The sequence below is a fragment of the Bacillus rossius genome, chromosome 12 (assembly GCF_032445375.1).
Source record: "Bacillus rossius redtenbacheri isolate Brsri chromosome 12, Brsri_v3, whole genome shotgun sequence".
Taxonomy (NCBI): Eukaryota; Metazoa; Arthropoda; class Insecta; order Phasmatodea; family Bacillidae; genus Bacillus; species Bacillus rossius.
Window position 1 is genome coordinate 29,747,499 of NC_086339.1, and position 7,132 is coordinate 29,754,630.

Sequence of the window (7,132 nt, forward strand, 5' to 3'; positions counted from 1 at the left end):
GAAGCGACACAGATTTAACGTTGAAAGGGTTTGCAAACAGTGGCGATCCTGCACTTTGAGGAGCACTGGGCTATTTACTTTGGCGGGGCCATGTTGTTTTAGAGAGTGGCCTTGTCGATGGCATGGGATTGAGGGGCTTGAGATCCCCCCCTCCTTCCCAATAGAAAATTTGAAAAATATTTTTTAATCAGCGTTTCTAAGCCAACCAGGACAGTGGCTGACTCAGATTTTTTTTTGAGGAGGAGGGATTAAAAACAATAGAGAAAATTTTTTAATTTGAACTATTTAAAAAAAAAAACCTAACATTACTATTGGCACTGACATATGGTGCTACAGTAATAGCGACTTCTCACACATTTGAAATAGCACGTTTGGTATCAGCTCACCTTGCATCACCCGAAATAACTTTTTGCCTTCAATTTTTTTTTTTTTTTTTTTTTTTTTTCCTAACCTAAGTTTAAAACTAAGTGTATTGGGAGGGGTCCGGGTTATATATATATATATATACTAGCGGACCCGACAGACATTGTCCTGCCCAAATGTACTTTTTGTGAGATATGGATATGGCGGTAAGTATTTCTACGCTGGACATTTTGTATCTTCTCATTATACATACCCCTCCTCTTGGGCACGCCACTGCCGTTACCAAAAACCTTTCCCATGGTTACGCAGAAGGCAACAACAATGCAAAAGCCCGTTGCCATGGAGGCTAATTATCAACAATGCTTAGCTTTTTTGCTTTTAAAGCATGTTTTTTTTTTTAGTTTTTTCTTAACTCAGAATCGAGATAAAATATCCAATTGTGAATCTAAACCATCCTCGAATCCCCGTGAACTCACACAAAAAATTTCATCAAAATCGGTCCAGTCGTCTAGGAGGAGTTCAGTGATATACACACGTACACAAGAAATATATATATATATATAAAGATATATATATATGTAGTTACGATTTACCGCGGGTTCGTAAAGGATAGCCCAATTAAAGATTTTAATACACTACACAGTTTTATTTATTGCCACTACTTATGTCACTTACAAAAATCGTCTAAAATGGCAAATAATTAATTACACTTAAAGAAAGGTCTATTTCCCAGTCACTCGTTCCACACACCTCGCTGGGCCGCACCTCTGGCGCAACTCTCGCCGCAGCACCCCTCGTGGGTCTCCGCCGCGGGACTCCGTCGCCACACTCCGCCGCCGCCGACGCACTTCCCCTTCGCCGAGATCTTACTCGACGCCTCGCTCGGAACTTCGCTCGGGACTCCGCCGCACCCGCGACTCTATCGCCCGGAAACTCCGCCGCGGGAAAACTCCCGACTCCACTGAACTCACTCACTCCCAGCCCTGGAACATTCGTTCCAAGGACTTCGCCACTCTGCTGCACCCGCGGCACTATCGCCCGGAATCTCCGCCGCGGGAGAACTCCCGACTGAACACTCCGAACTGACTCTCTGCCCTGAAGTCCTCGGGCATATATATATATATATATATATACACATACATATATACACACACATATATATATAGATATATATATGCCCCGGAGCAATTCCAGAACTCACGAGAGCGGTCGGGGCCTGTCGCGTCATCGCGAGCCGTCCCGACGGCAGAAATCTCTCGAAAACACGTGTCGGCGGCTCGCGTAACTCCGCAGCTGGCAGGTTTCCAATGTCAAACTAACAGTGCCGCGCGGGGGGAGCGGAGGGCTGGAGGGAGATAAAGCGGCGACCCAGGTGCGCACAGCACATCTCATGTTACGACGGCATGTGATGCAGCTCAGCCAGCTCTGCACCTGCGCGTGACGTGGCCTTGCTAACGTTCGTAACTATATATATATATATATATATATATATATATATATATATATATATATATATATATGAAGAATAAAGATGAATTTAGCATTGTACGTTTGCTTTATGTAATGAAATTGATTCGACAACTAAATAAACATTTTACCTGCATAACAGGTGCGTCGGTAATGAAAAGGCCGGACATTGCTAGGCGCGGGGTCTTGGTCCGACTCCAGACCCACCCCTGTTAGCAAACTACTTATCATCTCACGAAGTGGTGTTGGCACTCGGTTCAGTATTGCTGAACTCCGTTCAGTCATCTGAAGAATGGATGACTGATTGAATAGTTATGGACAACTGATAGATTGTAATGAATTATGGCGTGCGGAATTTTGATTGGCGACAGCGTTGGATATGTTGACGATCAGTTTCTGGACGCGATTATGAGGTTCTGTTGCAGGTCTGCCGCTGCCTTTCAGGTGCGAATAACGCGACGAGAAGACCGCGCGCCCTCTCACCGCCTCGGGCTTAGAGGCGATTGAACACTTGATGCGCGAGCCAACGTCGCCCTTAGCGCTTCCTTAGATCTGCCCGAACAACAAAATAACTTAACTACGCCGGAAATAACTGTTCTCTGACACTGCCAGATGTTGGTTAATAAGTAGGTAGTATGCAGTGGCGCATACGGGAATTTATTTCGGGAAAGTTTTTGGAACAAATTGTATTAATATATATATATATATATATACATATATATATTCAACATGCATCACTGCCTTTTTTGATTTGTGATTCCAGATGTTGTAACGGTTCACCTTGGATCACCCAAAATAACATACTGCCTTCACCAAGATCTCGCGTATGTTTTCATAACATCGGGATATATCCTTGCTCATTGTGTGCACCATTGGTAGTCGAGGGGCGCAACAACTAAATTTCCACCGGGAGGGGGGGGGGAATATACTTTTTTATAAAGAATCATCGATCCCCCCCTATTGAAAATTTGTATTTCAAGGTGGAAAATGGTGCTATTTAAGCAGTTTTATTATCTAAAAATTGATTACACAGCACTTTCTTTGCCCCCACTTCCTGGTTTCAGAGGGGGGGGGAATACCCTTGCACCCCTGGGTAGTACGAATTATAATTTCCGTCGTTAAAATAGTCTCTCCTATGAAATACAGTCCTCTGAACTTGCTTCCACAAAGCGAACACTACGTTTCAGCCAGGGTTGTGGGCGTACCGCAAAACACGGCTTCACGCAGTGCGTGCATGCACGCAGTGATGCGCGCGGGGCCAGCTGCAGCTGCGGAAATGAACCACGCGTGGTGTGGGGGAGGGGGGCGGGGGACGGATGACCGCGTACCTACCGCAACAGTTTCTCCCCGTCGCGTCGGGAACCGAATCGCGTTTCGGCCGGGAGCGCATTTCCGCCACGCGCTGCCCCCATTTCCTGCCGTCCGTCCAGGCGGCCTGCTCGGAATGTTGCTCAGTGAGACAATACCCACGCAGGGTTTGCTGTGAGGGCGCGGTCACGCAGGGAGACCATGGCCCCACGCAATGATGGGGCTGGGTAAACCCCTGGGTCCGGGGCCCGGGCCAAACCTAATTTTATTTTTCTGTAACTATCTTCATTTTTATCTCAGTGTGTGGAATAAATATTAAAAAAACTATCTGTGGTTATTTTAAAGTTAAAATAATTTTATAAAAAAACCTTAGTTTGGACTTATTAAATAGTGACCATAATAATACCCTGTATTTTTAGGTTAAATAACATTCTAAAAAGAGTGTAGGTAAGAAAAAAACCATGCCATGCAATTATAATGTAGCACGTGACTGTAAAATTCACCTCCCCCCCCCCCACATTGATCCTGGGTCCAGGGACCGTAATCGAATGTGGGGGCCACGAGGGAGACAGTGTAAATATGTTCAAACTTTTGCGCGCGGTTTCACTCAGTCTAAACATGTTTCGTTCGAGGCCATTTTTTTCAATCATCCCGAACAAACTGGCAAAGTACCTAGTTCAGAACATCTCTTTGCATAAGCCTCTGATAGGCTGTTGAGTGATGAGAGTGTAAACAGTGCTTTTCGAAAAAAACGCAAGATAATGCAAAGTTAACCCTGGTAAACCTAGGTTTACTTCTTATTCTAGCATTACCCGTAGCATATATACCTACCCCCTCAGCCCAGAAAGCCAGCAGAGAGTCACCGAACGAGACACACTGCTACCTCACCTTCTGACGTAACTCTGCCGGCACCACACTCCACGGACTTGGACTTTGAAGTGGTAAGCCCATCAAGTCTCAAATGTTAAAATTGAACTTCGACTATTAGTCGCCAGTAGTGGACGTATCTGTAAAGTCTAGTCTAGAGACTTGAATTGTAACGAAATAAATCAAAGGAAAGGACTGAAATGTGTGGAAATGTTATGTTCTTCAACATATTAATGTGCAATATCCGAAATAATCTGAACGATACAAATGGAAATGAAATAAATCCACATATGCGGAACTGAGAACTCGTTAATCGAGTGCATAAGTAACTCGCCCAGCGAGTTGGAGGTATTGCGTTTGAGCGTAAGGGTGAGCCCGGCGAAGCTGGTAATGCGGTGAGGGGACTTTTATAACCCGTGGTCAGGAATGTGTTGAATTAATCGCCACGATTTATTTTTTCCTCGAAGTAACCCGTCTTGTCTAGTTCTGTCGTGGAACTATTCTGTCTGCAATTGTTTCGAGTGCAAGTGGCATCAGCCGTATTTACATTACAGTCTCGCCTTGGTCGTAGTTCCCGAAGGAACGACGCCGAAGAGAAGAGGGCGGTGCGCCAGACCAGGGAGCGAGTTCTCTCTACTCGTGCGGCGTGTTGGTCTACTCGCCCAGCATCGCCAACTGATTGTTCTCGGAGGCGAGTAATTGCATTTGACACGACCGCAATGTTAGGCGGTGGACTCACTCAATATTTCTAATTATTTCGCTCGTAATTATATTTTGAACAAGGCTGTCTTCGAAGATTAAGGCTCATACGCTTTTACATTTCCCGTTGTTGCAGCCTAACACTTTGTTTATAATTATACCTTAACCGAGGCTTAGCTTAGCATGTTTGCTATGATTAATTATAGTCTCCGTTTTATTAAGGGCTTTATTGGATTGTCATTGCAAATGTTTTTAATATTTTATTTCAAGTTTATCTTGAACATTGTTTTATGGAGCCAAGTCAAATCAGTATTAATTGTTCCAAGTTTTATGTTTCTTGCATTATTGTTTTAACGTTATCCTGAAATAAACTCTCATATAAATATTTAGATTTTATTAATGATAATGTTCATTACATATGAATGGCAAACCCGCTATATTTTGAAACTGTGTTTTGCAACATAATTGTTTTTTTATAATGAGTAGCAAAGTAGGAAAGTACAAGCTCCCCTTCCAGATCGCTTTGAACCATAGTACATGGTTTTGTTGCACAATACTTTGCCATTATAAAGTGCTCTAATTTGTTGCATAAATTGTGAGCATATGTACCCCTCGTTATCTCTGTTTCTGAATTCTTTGTGCCCCGCCTTAATTGAAGCAGGTTAGTCATGCACATGAACAAAATTAAATAAATTAAATGTTAAGTGTTTTGGATTCCAGTATGGAAAACCATTCACAATCTAATAACGTACATTCCACTGACAAGGAGTCATAACTTGCTATAAACTGCCGTGATTTATATACACACACACATAGGTGGGTGTGTATGTGTGTGATTTTGGTTGCTAGTGTCGAGCCACGTGATCCCTATGTGACGTCACGGCATGCTGTGTATTGGAGGAGCAAATAAAAGTGTGCGAGCCCGGAATGGCATACCATCTTTTTTACTTACCTTGAGACGCGTTCCACTCCACGTGACATTACCATCAGTACCTGACCATTGGTCACGTGAACCAATCAAATGCCATAACCACATCAGCACCATCAGCTCCGACGCATCAGTCGGGCGCGACTGCATGAATGTTGCAGCGCATTTTAAGCTTAGCAGCTATGCAGCAGTCACCACCGATAAGCCACCACAAATCCCTCATCAGCCATATATAATACAGAGCTGTATAAATATCTAGCATTCGCTTGCACCGCACCAAAACCACCTTATTCCCACTGAACGATATGGCTTGTTGGTGAAATTTTGGATTCGCATCTGTAAGGCCCTAGGTTCAAATTGCGGTCCACCCATCCTGTGGGTTTCCTAAATACTACAGCTTAATACTGAGATGGTTCCTTATACATTTCATCATGAAGAATTCATTTTTTTTCCCAACACACCCCAACCTGTGTTGCGTTATCAAAGAGATTTAAAGCCCAAACAAAGTTTTAAAAAAATAAGCAAATTTAGCTGCAAGCAATACAAAGAAACGCCCTCCACAAACTAAATATTCACATAGGTTATTAATATGTAGATCATGATTACAGTATGGCCATGGTTATGTTTACAGACTACATTTCTTTTTAAATTATGGGTTTTAAAGAGTTGTACATTGAATAACACAGAGGGGCCAAGGTCTTGTAGATTCAGATAATTTTTAAATAATACTCATAGATTAACTGTTCAAAAAATGTTTTTCAATAAATATTTTTTTTATTTGTTCTTATTTAGTATTGCATGGCCCCCCATGTACCCTCCTCCACCATGAATGAGGTTGAATTCTGGAAAATCCCTCCCCCCCTCAGTTTTCAGCAGGATAAACCCTTGGCTAGCATGCTAGCTTCTCCATGGCTACAATCTCAACCAAGATTATGTATAATCCATCATAAATATGACAAATATTGGAAAGAAAAAAAGGGTGGGTGATTTTCTCGGAAGAATCGTGGTCTCCTTTTATTTATCTCCCCATGTCTCAACTTGTGTGAATCACCTCATTTAAAGCCAGGTACACACAAGAAATTATTCTCTGCTTGATCACCTAATAAGTTTGGTAAGGAAGTTACGATGCAAATTATATCTTTAATCACGGAATTAGTAAAAAAACAACTATTGTTTACATATATATTTCAGTGCTGAAATCATGCAAAAAAAATGATTATATTCACTATCACACTGCAAAAGAGCTTTTTGAAAATAATAAAAAATCAGACAAATTATTTTTATTTAAAGTTGTGTCTGTCATTCAGATTCATTCCATATTGCAAACTCAGAAATATTATTCTTCTTGGAATGATAATAAACAAACATTATCATTAAATCAATAATGTTGTCCTGAGATTCCTTTACCAGTTCACTAATATTTCAATTTCTTTCTAATAAACTTGATTTTAAAGCATCATTGTCAAAACTTAACTTAGGGGGAAACACTTCTATAATTAC